The sequence below is a fragment of the Triturus cristatus genome, chromosome 8 (genome assembly GCF_964204655.1).
Source record: "Triturus cristatus chromosome 8, aTriCri1.1, whole genome shotgun sequence".
NCBI lineage: Eukaryota > Metazoa > Chordata > Amphibia > Caudata > Salamandridae > Triturus > Triturus cristatus.
In genome coordinates this window covers 919,580,937-919,601,723 of record NC_140591.1, presented here as the reverse complement: position 1 = coordinate 919,601,723, position 20,787 = coordinate 919,580,937, and the positions used below count along the sequence as shown (strand labels likewise).

General features: G+C 41.4%; 1 protein-coding gene across 1 annotated transcript in view; it reads left to right on the top strand.

Moving 5' to 3' along the window:
* The window catches only part of LOC146805263 (zona pellucida-like domain-containing protein 1), a 516,659-nt gene that overhangs the window by 212,829 nt on the left and 283,043 nt on the right, over nt 1–20,787 (top strand). The window lies entirely within an intron of this gene.

Sequence of the window (20,787 nt, the reverse complement as noted above, 5' to 3'; positions counted from 1 at the left end):
ATTAATCTTTTGTAAATATTCCTAGGTTGGACTCTATGTATAAACCTCTCTCACCTTTAGTATCTCATGCTGTTTGCTTCTTGGTGTATCATACCACGTCCTAAGAAGTGCTTTCATTGCATTCAAGGGCTTTGATCTTAAGTGCTTCCATTTCAATCCTTGGGATTCATTCTTCACAGCATGTTATAGAGACATACAGTTGGTGAAGCCAGAAGCTACAATAAAAAGCTAAAAGCTCAATCTTTTTTTTTTTGTGAGCAAATCCTTGTTTGATGTATAATCTAAAAATGAAATATTTAAATGCTTATCCCTCTTTTTCATAGTTTCATAGGACACATAACAGTAACCATGAAATATGGCCCAATATTGCCACTGGGAAGTTCTAGTGACATCATAAACCGTGAGGCAGAAGGCTAATTGGTTTGATAATGTTAGTGGAACCCCACAGTGAGAACATAGGGCAATTTTACATGTCATCTGTTATGTATTATTTATTTATATATTTCGTTAGAAGTAGTTAAATTGAAAAAAGAAATCGTCAAAGCGCAGCTAACACTGGGCACCAATTACAAATAGAATAATTAGGTTTTCTCTACCTTTCATGAAAGCAAATATTATGAAAATAATTGACAATGGTGAGGGCTAGTTGATTTATGTCTTTCTGTGGCAGTAGCGGTTACTGCATAATCATGGATTGACCTAATTTGCCACATAATTGACTGCATAATCTGCATAATTTGCTGCTGTAAAAGTAATTGTTGTTTCTGTCTCAAATGGGTAAAAATGATATTGTCAGAGAATGTGCTTCATAATTTGCATTGTTGGCTGTATAATTTGGCCTTTGTCCAGGCCCTGCTCCCACCTGAACTTGGGCCGCCAACCAGTGCTTCACAAAGCATTCAGCCACTTCCAAATGGTGGTGCCTGCAAAGCCTGGCCTGGCTCAGTCTGCTATGGGAGGCCATCCCCCACTGTGCACAGCCTTAGGCTATGTACCTTTTTTTGTTTAAGGGTGTGCAGGCCCATGCTCGATGTACCACTAGGTCTGTAGACCTGTTCCAGTTCCATGGATGTAGCAGGAGGTCCAGTTTAACTCTAAGATACTTGCCGTTGGTTTTCAATCCCTTCCCCAGGGTTGATGAATCTCAAGAGCCCTGCTAAGAACCACAAAGTTTGCCCTGGGGTCCGCAAACCCCATACTAAAATCAAATTTGACTTGAGGGTGCGGGCCCTTTGGGACCTGGAAAAGTTAGGGGATCGAGGATTCTACCCCTTCCCCCTTTTGGCTCTTTTGATTTTTTTTCAGGACTCAGGAGACACATTTCCAACTCTTGCAATGGCATCAGCAACATTCTTCTCACGAGGTGGACATCCAGTCAGGAAGCTTCTGGTCTACGGATTGCATTTGATGTGCGAGTTATAGTTCGCATGCTTATTGTGCAAGGTGTGGTTTGCATAGCTAACCACAACTGGCGACTTTTAGGGGCTTTTTGGATTCAGATTGTGCCCATAACTCTCAGCCAATCAGAAAGCTTTTGGTCTGGCCCAGTTTTGAGCTTGTGCAACTGTATTCATGGACCAGAAATTGGCAGCTAAGAGAAAAAATCTCCCTGATCCAATCAGGTTTGAATAGTCAATAGTTCTGATAAAACATTTTGGAAATCTCTACTGAAGTATGCAAAACATTCAAAGTTAACGAAAATTGGTATCAACAGAAAACGCTTCACAAGGCTACCTAGGAGCAAAAGATACAAACTAATAAAGGAGGTTCTTCTTACTTTACATATGCACAAAAAGACTTGTCACAGTGCATTGTTTTGCATTTCACTGAAACCAGTCTGACACTTTGCATTGTGAAGGATGCAAAAATCCCTTGCCATCCAAAGTGGCTAAAGCAAAAAGTAACAAATTGCCTACCTAATCAATATCAAGTGGGTGAGAATTAATTTGCAGCTTGTTGTAAAAAAGTACAAATGTTAGGATGCAGGCCAGCATGGAAATTAAACCTCTGTGCCTAAATTCGCAGTTGCAAGTTTCCCACCAAATTAGTATTAATTAGGTGGGTAGTTTGTGATTGTCACCGAGTGTCCCTTTGAAGTGCGGTGGGGTTCAGCATACCACCCAGTGCAAAGGGGAGGGGGAGGAGATTACAACACAATGGAAAATTAGCAGTTCTGTTTTTTTAAGAGTTGTAAATGTCAGTTGTTTCGAATACCCAAATTAATGGTAATCAAGTTACTGACTTCGTAAGGTAGATGGCAGCGTCGATCTTTCCGGGATGCAAGCTTATGACCTGCCCGCAGATCAGATTTACAATAACAACCTTTCAACTCACTGACCCAGCTTGTCACCTCATTTAAATGTAAATGTAGTGATCCATTCAGAGGGGCTGATCTGTTTTCCAATGAACATCTGAGCTATGGAAAATATATGAAAAGTATATGAAAATACATTATAACAAACTCCATTAGTATTTTGAAGAGATGATGATCAGTAGGGGAACGTACAACATTATTTAACGCTGTCCCTAACTTTGTGGTACCTTAGCCAGATCGAGAGGTGAATATCGGTAACTCCTCTAAATGAAGAAAAGGCATTCCTATCCAAAGAGAGGAGACTCTGCATTTGATAACGTACCTTCTCACAGCTTTCAATGTATGACATTTTTTAAACATAGTTATTCCATCTTTCATATCAAACTATACAATTGTTGGTTTACGGCTGGATATTTTCAGTGTGTTTTTGCTGGTAACAAATCATAATTCTCCTATTATTTCGGATAGTTCTTGCTGAAAAAAACCCAGATTGTTTTAAAACTGCAAAAAATATCAATCGATTGATTGGGTCAGAAGTTCAATAACTTTCTTTTCAATGAAGAAATAAAGATTACTTGCAAATTGCAAGTTTTAAGTAGTAAAAATCTGTAATTCTAGCTGTATAAAGCAGAAAAAAAAATCTTTGGTCTGTAAAATACTGTTTCAAAATATTTACCTAGATAACAAGGGTGTTTCTTTCATAAAAACCCGATCAACTTGGATACAAATACGTACAACATGCACGAGTAAAAACATACTTAAGTTTAGTTTGTGTCACTTATGAATGATGTAGCAGTTGTAGCTACAGATGACAATCAGTATGACATGGTGGTCTGTGGTTGTAGGAAAGCTATTGTTTCAACTTCAATTATGTAGCACCATGGAATTTAATATTGTGACTGTCACACGGCAATGTCTCTCTACCACCTTCGATGATCTTTGCATGGTCTTTGAAAACGATACATCATCGAGTTCATATCTGTCTCTCTACCACCTTCGATGATCTTTGCATGGTCTTTGAAAACGATACATCATCGAGTTCATATCTAGTGTGAGTTGCTGGGGAATGACGGGTTCAACCCTTGTTTTAAGGCATGAAGCATAACTTAGGGTTTCCACCTACTACTAGAGCAGGCGTCTCCAACCTTTTCTGTAATAAGAGCTACTTATAGTAAATACAAATCTTCCCGAGTTACTAATACTATCTGTGTAGTAACGTTACCACTTCAATCAAGATTAGATTAGTGGCCACTCCAAGCATGATTATCAGAAGTTATCACCTCATTGCATCAGGCAGGGTTGCCAGGAGTAATTATGAAAAAGCTTAATTAGTTTGGAATGCCTATCTATGGTCAATACATGACAGCCATAGCTGCAATGCTCCTGGCATCAATGTAATTATAATAGTAATAAATCTCCCCAATGACGCGTTGTTGACCAATAAAATATCACCTTGTTATTTATGGGATATAGCCATTATTTGAACCAAGCTAAAATTTCTAATTTAGTATACTGGGCTGCACACTGGAGATCTATTTACAGGTAGCTGGAGAGCCACCATTTGCTCACGAGCTATCAGTGGCTGCTCCTCCGCTAAGGCGGAGGAGCGTCGCTCCACTGCTCTCTGAGCAGGGTGAAAAAGAATAAATACAATTATAATAACACGTTATTATCATTTTATTTTTTTAGCATGGGCTATGGGGCAAGGTTAGTGTGGGGCGGGGCTGGGCTGGGCTCACGGGCAGGAGGAGTGAGTGGTTGGTGCACCATAAGTGCCATGACAGTTTGGCAAGCCGTCTTGGGTCTGCCAAACAGACATACACATTTAGCATTTCTCCAACTGGCCGTATTGCACACCCGGGTGGAGAACTGTCCTAGGCACTGCCTGAGTGGCCAAACAGGCCACTCAGATCAATCACAACGCTGCTGTCATGCTGGTGACAGCAGCATCTTGAATGGCTTAGGGAAGTCTGGGAGCCTGTGTGCTTCCATGCTGCCAGTAGTCAGTAAGAGAAGTAAGAGGACGAAGGAGAGGCAGTGGCCGTTCATAAGTAAGTGATCTTCTTTGTTTTTTCGACACACCTCACCATCCCTGTTCCATGGCAGCCGCCACTGCGAATTGCTCATTGGAGAATCCTGTACTAGAGTCACCTTACAGCACATGCACAGGCAAAAAACATAAACAACAGCTATTTGCTACATCCATTAACACATTTTAACAATCCGCATATATAAGACGGTTCACTGATAGAATATTCACCCCCAAAATATCCCCATACCACAATATCGAGTTATAAATATTGCTGTAACAAATATCGACATTCTATATACAAAATTATTGAGAAAAAAAATCGATATCATTAATACAGTTGTACAAAATATCATTTCTATATTTGTATATATATATATATATACAAATATAAAATGCAATAATACATATTTAATATATTAAATAATCAAATTAATTTTGAAAAGAAATAATAGATTTAATATCCATTTTAACAAATGTAACAAATAAACTTAACTTAAAAAAGTTAAACACATATTTAAAACAATTATTAAACTAATAAATATAATTTATTTCATAAATGTAAAATTGTAAAAAATAAAGAAAAAAAATCTATAAATAAATAAATATATATATATATATATATATATATATATATATATATACACAACAACAATCCAGCTTCCTCAGACAGAAATCCAACGAAGTAGGCACGGACCCAAGAGTGTAGGTTAAAAGGCTTCCAGAATAACGAGAGACGCGTTTCGACTCCGCAGGAGTCTTTGTCAATCTGAGAGGCGCTATTACAAGGCAGATATATATAGTCCTTCCCACAATGGGTTAGAGTAGACATGGAAGAAATACTTGCAAGCACGTTTCATCGATAAATACCCTATGCAGTATATTCAAATATAATGACAGGATATATATTACCTACTGGCGAGGTAGTTATAGTTAGGACCTATTTTCCATAGGAAAAGCATTTTTTGTTATCCTAACAACTTTCGCTTCGTTTGATGAATCTCTGCGCAATTTTCAAAACTAGTGAGGGGCTCCGGTCAGCTCCTGTCTTGAAAGTTTCGGGGTGGTTTGTGAAGTAAGGGTCGAGAAAAAAGGGGGGTCCCAAAACGTGTTTTCCACATGTTATTTTCCATGAGAAACTTTAGACACTGCTACAGGCCAAACTGTTGAACGGAATTATACCAAATTTGGCAAAAAGGTAGCCCTTGGTTCAGAAAGAGTCCTTTTTGTTAAATGGTGTAAATCTGTTCAGTATTTCCTAAGAAATTCAAAACATAGAGGTCGGAAAATCAATTTCCCATAGGAAATTTTAGACATGGCTACAGCCCGAACTGCTGAACGGAATTACACCAAATTTGGCAAAAAGTTAGTGCTTGGCTCAGAAAGCATTTTTTTAAATGGTGTAAATCCGTTCAGTAGTTGCTGGGAAATTAAAAAAATAAAAGTTTCGATATCTAGGGACGCGGTGGATTCGCGACCACAAGCTTCACTGTGATTGGCTGCCAACATTCCAAACCAGGAAGTGTTGGTAACCATCTTGTGACTCTGTAGAACCGAGTCACACGAAAACAGTAAAAACAAAGGTGAAAAACAAGAAAAAGGGGCAGGGTAGAAACACCCTGATCCCCCAGGCCTGCTCAGAGGGTCCCACACGGACCTCCAGGGCCAAAAAAGCATTTTTTCTTTATAATTTCAGCGGAAATCACATTGGGGTCGCAAATCCCGCTGAAATTATTTTAAAAAAAACAAAGCGCAGGCTCCCGCGCTACGTTTTCTAAAAGCCCCCGGGTGGGCCAGGTCCCGGGGGCATTATCCATTTAGTTTGGAGGCCAGTGGGGGCCCCCCGCAGCCCCGGGGACTGCCACCTCCCTGGGGCTGCTTCTAACGCGGCCCCCCCCAAAAAAAAGTAAAGGCTGGCCTGGGGGATGGAATCCCCGGGGCCAATAGAGGCCTCAGGAGGTGGGCCATGCATCCCCCTCCTTAAAAAAAATAATATATGTGGCCATGCCCCGGGGTATGGGGTCCCAGGGGCCTAAGTTTGCAATGGGAGGGGTCAGGCCCTGGGGAATGGGGTCCCCAGGTCCCAAAAAAAGGAAAAAGAAGGGGGGGCACACAGCCACCCTTCTAAAAAAAAAAAAGACCGGCATCGTGCCGGAGGCCCCACCCCCTCCCAGCAACACTCTGCAAACACACCCTGCGGCGCGTTTTAAGTTGGAGAATTAATTCCCCTTCAATACTGGTGGTCCCTGAGGGCCAACTAGCCCACCAGGTACCTCCAGTATGCGCCACAGGGCTGCCTTGCAGAGAGGTGGTCAGAGGCCATGCCCCATTTTACACCTCTCTGCAACGCAGCTCTGTGGCTCTTACTGGAGGCACCTGGTGGGTTAGTTGGACCCCAGGGACCCTTAGGACTCAAGGGGATTTAATCCCCCAATTTACAATGCACCAGGGGGCACGTTTGCACAGTGGTGCAGGGAGGGGGCGTGGCCTGATTTGACAAGTGTGCAAACGCGCCCTGTGGCGTGTTTTGTGTTGGAGTATTAAGTTCCCTTCAATCCTAAGGGTCCCTGGGGGCCAACTAGCTCACCAGGTACCTCCAGTAAGTGCCAGGGAGCTGCGTTGCAGAGTGGTGGTCCGAGGCCATGCCCCTTTTTACACCACTCTGCAACACAGCTCTGTGATGCTTACTGGTGGTAGCTGGTGGGCTAGTTGGCCCTCAGGGACCCTCAGGATTAAAGGGGACTTATTCACTCAACTTAAAAGGCGCCACAGGGCGCGTTTGCACACTTGTCACATCAGGCCTCACCCCCCTCCCTGCACCACAGTGCAAATGTGCCCTGTGTCACGTTTTAAGTTGGGTGAATAATTCCCCTTCAATCCTGAGGGTCCCTGGGGGCCAACTAGTCCACCAGGTTCCTCTTGTAAACGCCACAGGGCTGCGTTGCAGAGAGGTGCTCCGAGGCCATGCCCCTTTGTTAACCACTCTGCAAACGCAGCTTCTGGTGCACTGCTGGTGGTACGATGAGGTCCTCTTGTGTCCTGAGGACCTCAAGACACAAGTGGACTTCATCTTCTGAGCAGCAGTGCGCCAGAAGCCGTATTTGCAGCATGGTGTAAAAAGTTGCTTGGCCTCAGAACACCTCTCTGAAACACAGCTCTGTGGCATTTACTGGATGTACCTGGTGGGCTACAGGGCTACCAGGGACCTTCAGGATTCAAGGGGACTTAATAGGGATGTCATAGTTAGAAATTAGCATTTAAAAAAACCATTGAAATTCACTGAAAAACCATAGGTTTCAGGTACGTTATAGTTAGAAATTAGCATTTAAAAAACCTTAGAAATTCACAGAAAAAACATAGGTTTCAGGGACGTTATAGTTAGCTGGACATTTCACTCTCTTCATCAACGTGATAATCTGAAGCACCTCCTCACACCCTAATATAACCTTTGATACACCTACTCTAAAATACTGACTACCATTTTCGAAACCCTTGACACACCAATATCAGTTACTACATACCCACTCACTGATTCCTAGGTCTTCACACACATCCACTCATTCACCCATACAGTCACTCATACATGCAGTCACTCATTAATACAGCACTATCATATGTACTCATACACCTATACAGACACTCACACACTGCCACTCATCCATACCGTTACTCACACACCTAGTCAGTCATGCAAACGATCAATCACAGTTCCATTCACACACCTATACAGTTATTCCAAAACAAGCTCACTTATACAGAGACAAACACATACTTACTCTCTTATACAATCACTGATACAACCACACACTCATCCATACAGCCACTCTCACAATCACTCACTCTCACATATAGTTCATATATATACTCGGTCACTCACATATACTGCCTTTCACATATGTAATTACTCACACATGTACCGCTGAGACATCCATTCACTCACAAACACAACCATACACACGCTCACCCATCCATACCACCCTTCACAGATGCACTCTTCAACCCATACACCCACTAAATCACCCACTTATATATCCATGCATGGAGTCACTTACCCCCCACCCACCCACACAGACCCTCTGGCACCCATACAGATACTCAGACAACCAATCAATAACCCATATAGACACTCATTTAGCTACTCACCAACCCATGCAACCGCTTACACACCAACTGACAGACTGATACAGACATTTACATAGTTTAGTAACTAACTCATTCATTCACTAAGACACGTTTAATTACTCACTTATACAGTCATGCACTTACTAAATCATCCATTCAAACACTTATACCCCCACTCATTCTCATTCTTCAATACACCTTGGCATATATATAAATATAAAACATATTTTAAACTTTACATATTTAAACTTTACAGAAACACACAGTCACTGGATGATGTCATCAGTGATGTCATCAGTGATGTCATTTGAGATGTCATTGGTGATGTAATCAGTGATGTCACTGACCATGTCATGAATGATGTAATAGGTGACGTCATGAGCAGTGCATTGCGGGTGCTCAAGTTATAGTTAGCTGAACTAACTTGACGGTGGAATTTCTATGGTTTTGTAAGAGTGAAATGTCCAGCTAACTATAACGTCCCTGAAAACTATGTTTTTTTCAGTGAGTATAAATATATATATGTATGTATATGTATATATATATATATATATATATTCACTTAAAAAACCATAGGTTTCACACACGTTATAGTTAGGAATTAGCATTTAAAACACCTTGCAAATTCACTTAAAAAACCATAGGTTTCACACATGTTATAGTTAGGTGGACATTTCACTCGTAAAAAACCAATGAAATTCCCCCGTTATAGTTAGTTCAGATAACTATAACTCGCGCGCCCGCAATCCACTGCTCATGACGTCACATATTTCATCACTCATGACATGGTCAGTGGCATCACTCATGACATCACTGATGACATCATCCTTGTGATAGAGTGGCGGTCGCGCGAGTTATAGTTATCTGAACTAACTATAACGGGGGAATTTCATTGGTTTTTTACGAGTGATATGTCCACCTAACTATAACATGTGTGAAACCTATGGTTTTTTAAGTGAATTTGCAAGGTTTTTTAAATGCTAATTCCTAACTATAACGTGTGTGAAACCTATGGTTTTTTAAGTGAATTTGTACGTTTTTTTAAATGCTAAGTTATGTATGTATAATTTATTTATTTTTTTTAAGGTTTTTCACCGTGCGCGCACCGTGCGCGCTCCCCGCGATTTAAAAAAATAAATAATGTTTTTTCACCCTTCGGGGTCCTTTAGGGACCCCCTGACAAAGGCTAGGGGGTCAGGAACTCTCTACCCTGCCCCCTTTTCAAGTTCGCCACCTCTCTTTTTCACTCTCACACCCAAAACAAACAAAATGGCGGCCGACACTTCCTGATTTCGACCGATTCGAACGTTGACTGACATGTAACCACCAATCAGAATTACGCTCGCGCACGATAGGGTGCGCGCACCGTGCGCGCACTGTGCGCGCCTATAGATATTTATGTACTTTTAACTGCAATTTTCTCAGGAAATACTGAACAGATTGACTCCATACATGCAAAATGCACATGCCTGACCTGAGGACTACCTCTCTGCCAAATTTCAAGTAATTCTGTTCAGCCGTTCGGGCTGTACCTTCGACTAAAGGTCCTATGGGAAAATGCATGGGGAAAACGCGTTTTGGGACCCCCCTTTTTTCTCAGCCCCCGCTTGACGAATCACCCCAAGACTTTCAGGGTAGGAGCTGAGCGGACCGCCCCATTAGTTTTGAAAATTTCGCGAGGATTCGTCAACCGGTGCCAAAGTTATTCAAAATAGAATTTTCAGATTTCCTATGGAAACACGGTCCTAACTATAACTATCTACTGGCGACCGCCAGTAGATAAAATATATATATATATGTATATCAATAGTTTTTCAATTAGGCGCTCACTCAGGATCTCAGTTTCATCAGCTCAGATTTGATTGTACCAGGTTATGCGTTTTAAGGAACCTTGTCCCCTTGTTCACAGGTGTGAACAAGGGGACGAGGTTCCTCAAAACACGTAACCTGGTGAAATAAAATCTAAGGTGATGAAACAGAGATCTTGAGTGAGCGCCTAATTGAAAAACTATTGAAATTTTGAAGTCGAACTGCCTCGGGCGAGAGAAGGGCAGTAGAAGCAAGTCATATTGATCATATATATATATACATGTATATATATATATATATATATATATATATATATATATATATATATATTCACTTAACAAACCATAGGTTTCACACATGTTATAGTTAGCTGGACATTTCCCTCGTAAAAAACCAATGAAATTCCCCCGTTATAGTTAGTAAAGGGAACTATAACTCACGCGACCGCAATCCACTGCTGATGACGTCAGATATTACATCACTGTATTTATTCACTTATTTACCCATTTTTCTTTCCTTTAACCTTTATCTATACATATTTAATAAATATTTATTTTACAGAAAGACACATATGTCATCAGTGATGTAATATCTGACGTCATCAGCAGTGGATTGCGGTCGCGTGAGTTATAGTTCCCTTTACTAACTATAACGAGGGAATTTCATTGGTTTTTTACGAGGGAAATGTCCAGCTAACTATAACATGTGTGAAACCTATGGTTTTTTAAGTGAATTTGCAAGGTTTTTTAAATGCTAATTCCTAACTATAACGTGTGTGAAACCTATGGTTTTTTCAGTGAATTTGTACGGTTTTTTAAATGCTAATTTATGTAATTATTATTTATTTATTTATTTTTTAATGGTTTTTCACCGTGCGCGTATCGTGCGCGCACGGTGCGCTTCGCGCACCGTGCACGCTCTGTGGGCGCAGCGGTGCGCTTCACGCACCACGCGCCTACGTTACACCGTTCGCGTAATTTTCACGTTTCTACCGTGCGCGCACGGTAAGCGCACTCCGCGATTTTTCGTAAAAATATTAAAAACATTTATGGCCCTTGGGGGTCCTTTGGGGACCCCCTGACAATGGCTAGGGTGTCAGGAACTGTCCACCCTGCCCCCTTTTCATGTTCTCCACCTTTATTTTTCACCTCCCTTGTACTGCGAGAGACAAAATGGCGGCCGACACTTCCTGGTTTAGACCGATTCGAATGTTTACTAAGATCTAACAACCAATCAGAATTGCGCTCGTGCACGGCAGGGTGCGCTTACCGTACGCGCACGGTGCGCGCCTATAGATATATATATGCTTTTAAATGCTATTTTCTCAGAAAATACTGAACAGATTTACACCAGACCTGCAAAAGGCACATCCCTGACCTGAGGACTACCTCTCTGCCAAATTTCAAGGTTTTCTGTTCAGCCGTTCGGGCTGTAGCGCGAACTAAAGGTCCTATGGGAAAATGCATGGGGAAAACGCGTTTTGGGACCCCCCCTTTTTCTCAGCCCCCGCTTGACGAATCCCCCCGAGACTTTCAGGGAAGGAGCGGAGCAGAGCGCCCCACCTATTTTGAAAATTTTGCGAGGATTTGTCAATCGACGCAAAAGTTATTCCAAATAGAATGTTGCGGATTTCCTATGGAAACACGGTCCTAACTATAACTATCTACTGGCGACCGCCAGTAGATAATATATATATCTCCAACAAACACAGTTGCCTGCAATGGAGGAGCCTCACAACAGGATGTTCTATTGCCAACATTCTTTATTGGGGGGGTTACAGCGAGGAAACAGCAGCCATGCCTCACCAAATGAATGTCCAGCCTGACGCGTTTCGTGGTCTACACCACTTCTTCAAAGGCAAAGGGACTGAAGAGGCGGCAACACAGCAGTTTTTAAAGCACCACATTGAATTACAAAACTCCGCCTCAGTGGGCGTGGCCTCTCCCGTGGCCCAATGGTCTTCGTAGTGCCCAGTATTGCTCCAGTGAGATGCCGTGCGTTGGCCCCCAAAATTGTTCTATAAAACACCACAGTGGGCAGTGGGGCATAGCTTGGGTCCCCGCTGACACAATCTTCCCTCAATAACCGGCTCCTGCCCCAATCGCAGCGGCGCCGGTGGCGTCGTTGCAGGAGTGCTGAACCAGCACCGGGGCTCACTCCGCGGCCCAGGCGCGTGCCTCATATCCAACAAAGCAGGCAACTGTGTTTGTGATTGCAACAGTAGGGAAAGTGTTGGATAGTGGTGAAATTAAATTTACTATTCCCACTCCAGTCAGGAAAATATTTACAGCTTCATTTCCAGCAAATACAACTCCAAGGAAACTATTAAAGAGCAGAGGGGTGAAATGTAATATTGCCACTCCAGTCAGGGCAACAGTAGGGAAAGTGATGGATAGCAACGGGGGTAAACATTACTATTCCCACTCCAGTCAGGGCAACAGTGGGGAAAGTGATGGATAGCGAAGGGGTAAAACTTACTATTCCTACTCCAGTGAGTGCAACAGTAGGGAAAGAGTTGGATAGTGAAGGGGAAATAATGAGTATTCCCACTCCAATGAGTGCAACAGTAGGGAATCCTTGTAACCCACACCTAAAATTAAATTGTAAAATTACACATCAAATTGTATTTCAATTAAACAACTAATGGTATTTGACAACTAATTATAAAGTAGGTAAAATGTATTTAATTCCCACATTTTATCCCTATTAACACAAAACACACACAAACAAATTACACAATTACCCTAATTAATTATCAATTAATGAACTAATATTAATTACCAACTATCAACTAATTAATAACTAATTAAAAATAAATTACTTCCCACTCTATATAACTATAAACCCCACACCCTGCACCTACAATGAATTACACAATTTCCATATTTAATTGTCAATTAACTAATTAAACTACATGTATTATCAATTATTTATTTTGAATTATCAACTAATTATTACTAAATTACTTTACACCCTTTACTCCTATAAACCCAATAACCCACATCTAAAAACAAATTACACAATAACCAAAATGAATTACCAATTAATTAATTACTATTCATTAACAACCAATTAATAATTGATTAAAAATAAATGACTTCCCACCATATACCCCTGTAAGCCCCAAAATCCACACATACAAATGTACAAAAAAATTAAAAACACAATTAATATTATAAAATCTAAATTAAATAAATATTAATAAATAAAAAATAATCATTAATTTAGTATAATTAAATTACTTCCCACCCTATTCCCCTATAAACCCCCAACAAAAAAATGCAAAATGTCATTAAATAAAATTAATAACTACAAGAAATGTAACACATATAACAATGAGCATAAACAATACTTATACAAAAAAATACATCACTTATATTTAATATATATACTAAAATACATAACACTAATTTTTAAATCGATTTTTAAACAACTCATTTTTTCAAACGATATTATTGACTTCTATTTTTTTTTTATTGATATTTCTTACCTTAAATTCGATATTCTTGACCACGATATTCTTGTTGTCGATATTTCTGTCTCAGGATATTTGTGTAAGTTGACATTTCCAACTCGATATTCTGTCTAAATACCATATACGACTTATATCTGAGTACATAGGTTGAAAGGGCAATGGGTTTCTAATGCCTTAAAATTCTCTATTTTTGAGAATTTGCAAAAGTCTTAATACAGTCCTTTGGACCCAATGTATTAGGATGTACTTTGTAATTGGTAGTGCTCAAGTTTTAATTTCCTTTTTAGCTCTCACTTGCAAACAGCGTTTAGCAGTCTGTTGTCAAATAACTTTTGTGTTCAACACCAAATCTTAGTGTGGGTATGAATCAGCCTATTGCTTACCACCCAATGGCTTTCTTGTCAGTCTTACATTTGCTTCTTATTCCACGGCTTTCATTCCTCTTAATGTGATTGTCCCTGACATGGAGTATAGCTTCTTTAGCATTGTTTTGATTGGATGCCAAGTATCCTTCCGCAGCTCCATATCATTGAACTACTTCTTTCTTTGTCTTTCAGTATGTCATAGGAGTGCATGTGTTTTCTTGCACCCTGCTTCTTTGTGCTACTTCCCCCTCACATCCCATCTGCATTCTTTGTGAGTCCTCAAGCTCATACATTGCTTCTACTACCTCTCCCCAAAGTGTTTGGCAATTATTTGTGGCTTTTTATAGAGATCAATTACTTTTTATTAAAGTGGGTGAATTAAACATACTCCACTATACCACCATAGGCTGGAGGGGAAGGCACAAAATGCATTTTCTTCCAAGGGGAACAAAACATCAATATAAAAACTCTCCAACCCTGGAGACTTTTCTTCCACGGAGATTTGTAACCAAAGCAGTTGATGCCTACTGAGTGGAAAATTAGGCCAGGCCCCATGAACGTCAAATCCCTGTTTGTACTTCTGTTTCAAGGCCTACTTTTGGAGGATGAGTTGTGAGATGCTGACCTACCTGCATCCTGTGATGCCAGGTCATGGAGACCACAAGGTCCAGAGTCCATTGCGAGCATAGGAGGGGTCAGGAGGCAACTCAAAAGTAGGCTTTCTTTCTGCAGCACGGGACGCTCACCTAACTGCATCCTGTGACGCCAGCTCATGGGGACCACAAGCTCCAGAAGCAAATGCAGGCAGAGGAGGCTCCACAAAAGCAGGTGTTTTTTCTCACAGAGTGGGATGCTTATCTACCTGACCCCTGTGACATCAGCTCGTGGGGACAACCAGGTCCTAAGGCTGTTGTCTGCAGATGAGGTTCCAAGAGGCTCCTCGAAAGCAGGTGTTTCTTCCTGCAGCGCGGACGTCACCCATGATGCCTGGGCCAAGATGGGCCTATCTATACCCTTCTACACCCAAAAGTGACTGGGCAAGGCGACTCCTCTGCCCTCTGCCTCAGGACATCTTGATGCCAGGGGGAAATGCAAGTCAGTGACCTCAAACCTTATTGTTAACAGGCTAAAAAGCTGCAGTTGCTCAAAATCTACAATTATGTCTTTCTTGACATCTGCGGGGCTGCTTACATGAGAAAATCACTATGGTTGAGAAAGAACTTGGATTGTACTCTTAGGGCCTTGTTGTGTATGGAGCCAAAGAGGAAGGTAGTTCCAACTCCCACCTGTCACAATAAACTACGACTGCTTTAAAACCTAGCAAGAGTGGCTTATCAGCTGAGCCTAATACTGTAACAGTTTTTGCTGAAGTGCACCATGCCCCTCCTGATGTTAACTCATTTGAACCACAGCCAGTAAAAAAACTAAGAATGCACAGCTCCTTCTAATTCAATGTGTGACAAACCTCCTTCTGGGTCAACTAAGGGTTAGGAGCGTAGCTTCACGGGGAGTGTTTGGGGTGTTACACCTCTACAATAAATATATTTTCTGGTAAATGGTTGGATACACGTGCTTTCAGTCAGGTATGGAGAGGTGTCTGCCAGAGTTTACCAGGAATTTTTACACAGGCACAGACAAAAAAAGCACACACACCTTCACTCTCTTTGTTTTGAAAGTCTTCAAAACTATTGTTTATTTTACAAAATAATGCACTTTTTCTCCCTTAGTACCAATATCAATCTGCGTTCCTTTCCCTTTCCACTGCCCCTTAATTCCCTTTCATGCCCCCTGATTGTTGTATAAAGTATTTTAACATTATATGCCAGCATGATTGTTGGAAAATCTTTAGTTCACCCCCCCAATCTGAATGACGAAGCTATGCCCATGCTAAGGGGAGACGAAAGAGATATGCTGGGGACTCATCAGGACAACTATTGGACCATTTGACATGCTAGAGTGGAACGTTTGGTAGAAAAATCATTTGATGAATGCTTTAAAGTCTAGGAGCCATTTAGGGTGTTTTAGACACCTAGCCTCAGAAGTTGAGTCACTCATCTCTAATGGACAAACTTGAAGGAGCATATAATAATTTGGGTTCTCCTTGTATGGCTCTCTCGATCGGAGGTAGTGGTGTGGTATCTTGGACAAGTAGACAGGACCCTTGAGATCATGTCTTGGTGGATGAGACCATTGCAATTAAAGCAGCCCAGATGAGTTCCTTTGACTAGGGAAGGGCTGTGAATGATTGTGTGATGGATCACAATACTCTCTCGAAGTGGGCACTCCAAATGATAGACAAGCAAATATGATACCCCATAGTGCTTGCACCCCAGATATGGCTTCCGCAAATGTTATTATTTATCTCCCACCAACACAATATCCTATGTAGTGATCTTGAGTAATAGTCCCTCCTTATAGAAGGCATGGGAAAACTATGTCCAGCTAAAAAATAAAGTTATGCACTGGTTGAGTAGAAATGTTAATAGTGGAATCCAGTTAACTCAACATATAATTGTGGCTAGGAGGGTGGGCTGGATTGGGCTAGATCAAAAATGTTGTAATGGTGACTGTGTGTTGATCAACTACAATAACTCTGGTGTTGCTGCTCGTATATTGGCTCAATCTGCCATTAATAAGAGGTCTGGCTCTGTTATTACTGTGTTGTCACCAAGATTTTCTTATAAACCTCACATCGTTTTTGCTAATTCCCCTCAACCTCTCATTATGAGGTTACAAGGCAATAATGGGGGTCAATAATAGCCATTTAATTACTCTATGCAACAAGTTTGAGCCTTTGAAATCTTTGGCAAACTGTGATTGACTGTGTACAGCTCACAGGATTACACAGTTCCTCAGGCTACCTGTAAACTATACATTTCTAAACAAAAATTATAATTGGTTTTATTGATTTTCTATGAAGAAGGGAGGTAAGGCATTCTTGTTTTTAGCTGCTAAAACCTGGAACTTGCTCCCTTTGGACCTCCATTTCCTTTCTCCGGAGGAAGTCGTCCATAGAAAGCTACAAACTTGGCTATTCTCCTCAAGTTATTGGGCCTTTTTCTGACAACATTTTGGTATTGGGCCTTTCTGCTAGACCTAGCACTGAGACATTCGGTTGAGTAGCTGTACACTTTGTAAAACCCACCCTTATTTTATTCAATGAGGGACAATTCCTCAGAGAGAGGCTCTGATGTTGAGTATAGTGAGTTACTGACTTGGAACATAGCGGGTTTTCAGAATAGGATATCTGATCATATCTGGCTGTATTTATTAAGCAGCTCAAGATAATCTGCCTGCAAGAAACCTGGGGGACCTCAACCACCTTCTGTCCAAATGAGTATACATATTTTCATGTGCCTGCGCCATCTCATGCGAAAAAAGCCAAATGTTACCCTATACATTTATCTCATTCTTGCTCAACTTTAAACTAAGGGGCCTATTAGTATGGCGGGCGGATCGCCACTGCCCAAACGGCGGTGGCGATCCGCCCGCCTTAAAACAATGCCCGCATGCACATTACCCCCCGCCATATCAGTATGGCGGGGGTACCATGGCGGACGGGAAGACTGTCCGCCTCTTTTCCTCCCAGTCGACGAGTCGACCGGGCAGAAAAGGGTTTAATATGGTGGCGGCTAGACACCGCCATCCATATCAAGATGCGGGGGCAGCCTTTCCGTGGCGACAACACCACCACGGAAAGGCATGCGTATTTTAGGATGTTGGGGGGGCACATGGGGGGTACCTATGGTACCCCCCTGCATTTGCATGCACAACATGGCAGGCACCGCGAGGTGCCTGCCACGTTGTGCATGCAAATGCACAACATGCATTTTTGGCATTGCGACGGGTGATGCTGAAAGCACCGCCAGCCGCAATGTTAAAAATGCAGGATGCGCCTGCCAGTGTGGCGGGCGCATCCTAATCACCCCCACGGGACTGCCGCACTTATGGCGGGCGGTCCATTTTCACGTCAGGATGGCCTAAGTGAGCATGACACAGGTTCCGCAAATATCCAGGAGGTGCAGATCGTCCTTTCTAAATATTTTACTTTGTTATTGATACATTTTTCAATGTTAACTTGTTAGTGCATAACTTGAAAGCCTTACAATCCTATATGGATGGTTTTGAGGAGCAGGAACGTGGTCAATTCTATTACTTGGTATTGGGTGATGTAATATCCATTTTTGTGAGGGGACCTCATTCGGCCCTATTTGATTTTCAATCTGCCCCATTATTCCTGGCACTCTACATATGGAACACACTCAGCAGGGGCATATTTTAAATTCTGTATTCCACCAAGTTGATCTGGTTTTCTTGTTAAAGAAATTTATCAACCATGGCCATACTACTATACGCTCTACTTTTAGAGGTTGTGGCTGATCACGTATGATTGATTTTATTTTTGTTTTCTCCTCACTGTTTAGATTGGTTTCTGGTTTAAGGTTTCCTTTAAGGTTTCCAGACACTATGGGCCAGATTTATCATTGGATTGTGTTACCGTTAAGACATGCATGGCATGGCAAGGGCAATGCAATCCTTAAGTCAGGTTTACCAAGTAACACAAGGCCATCTTGCGTGGTCCTGCGTTGCTTGGTAAATCTGGAGTGCTGCAAGGCAGCGCAAGTTGCTGCCTTGCGTACTCTATCCTGAGATGGCATTCAATGGGTGGAGCATGGCTGTTCCCATGCATCCACCCGTGGATTTTGGCACATTTCCAGATTTACCAAGACTGGTAAACCTGGGAATGTATCAAAATGCCATGCCTTCCCGACAGAGGTGCAACAAGGAGAAATATCTTTAGTTCTCCTTGTTTGTTTCCTCTTTCTAAGCTACCTCATTCTCTTTCTAAGTATTTAGTGATCATAACCCAATTGTTCTCTCCTTCAGTTGGGATCGATCAAGTAGGAGGGTCCAGGATATTATAAGCAATAAAGGGACTCCTGTGTATCAATGGAAAAGAATAAAATGGTCTACAGTAGTTCTCATGGATTGTCAAGATAAGTTGCTCAGTGGTTGTGCTTCAGCTTTTACAGTACGATCAGATGTGGAATCAAAGGGTAAAGATATTTTAAGATCATTTGCCTCAAAAGGTGGGAAAATGTGTGTCTCTTTGACCAGATTAGCTTCTACTCCCGGCAGAAAAATCATCAACTGGGTTGGTGATCTTGCTCCAGATCCCATAGAAGCTTGCAAAAGGTGCTAAAGTCCTCTCCCAGGGACATTGTGTTGATAGTATCTTTTCACTCAAAATATAAGCAAGAGGTAAAAAGGTCTAAGAATCAGCTCAGAGAGGTTGCTTGGGATCAATTATTAGATGCCAGCTGTCTAGCTAGGTGTAGTTTATTGTAGGAGATTGTTAACAGTCTTTTGTTCTCCAAATCTGATAGAGGAACTGTCTGTTCACACATTACATCTGATAGTTGGGTGAGAAATTTCACAGCGATGCTTAACAATGCTTCCTGTGGGACGATATCCCCCACACAATGGGTGACTCCAATTAGTCTTTTCATTAGTGGATGTTAAGTGTGGCATTTTAGGGCTGTCCACAAAGAAAGCCACAGGCCCTGATGGGATTCCTCCTGACCTGTATCGTAATTAGCCTGAGATATGGGCACTTCTACTTTCTAAAGTACTAAATGCAGCCATAAAAGAAGGACCTTTACCCTTGTGGTCAACTTCCATCATAGTCCAACTTTTTTAAAAGGTTGAAAGTGATTGGGAGAGTAGTCCGAAATTGGCTGCAAACATTGGTTGAGGAGAACCATAGCACACCAGACTATTTCCAATGCGGGTACAGGTCAGGCAAGAGTGGCATTGATCAATATCTGAGCCCGTATTTATTCATTATCAAATACAGAGTGGCCAAAGCCGGTTCCATCCATATGAAAGTGCCTGCAGTAGCAGGGAAAATGCTAGAGGTCACAGCTACAACCCCTGACTACTTCCAAATGACGTTACTGATGGTAGTGAGGCCTAGGTGGGGTAAATTAACATTTTCTCTCACCTAGGAGTCAAATTTGATTCTGCACATTTCTGGCTTCCTTTGGTTAACACCAAGAGAAATATATTTATGAGAGAAATTGCCTCAATTTCTAATTTTGCATCCAGAGTGGGGAAGAAACTGCTGCTGGCTCTTGTCAAGATTTATTATGCAAATTGCACATCTGTAGTCACTAACGGAAGCAATATATGGGAATATATTGATACCTCTGCAAATAAAATAAAATAAATATTTCTGACTTTTTTGAGCTATCACAGTGCACTCCTTGGTATATTGTTCATGAAGAACTCTGAGTTAATACCTATCGGATACCCTTGCTCTCCAACCACTTTTAAGATGGTTTTTCAATTTGGCTAAAGTCAGAGAAGAAATTAAATTGGGAAATGTTGTGGGATTGTCTATCCCTCAATAATACATGTAAAATACTTGGGTTGAAATGTATTAAAAACTTATTTTCGTCTCTTGCCCATAACATCTTTGATTGTTCGTCAGTCTAAGAAAGAAGGTCATTAATTGCATAAATCTTCCCTCCGTGTGTACACTCCAGTAAAACTGTTAGTATGATGCAACAGTGCCTATCTTCTCTGTAAAATTTGAAATCATCAATTTTTGCCAACCCGTTCCAGCATTTTCTAAAGAGTGGAGTGAAGGGGTCAAGCAAGGTCCATGTGG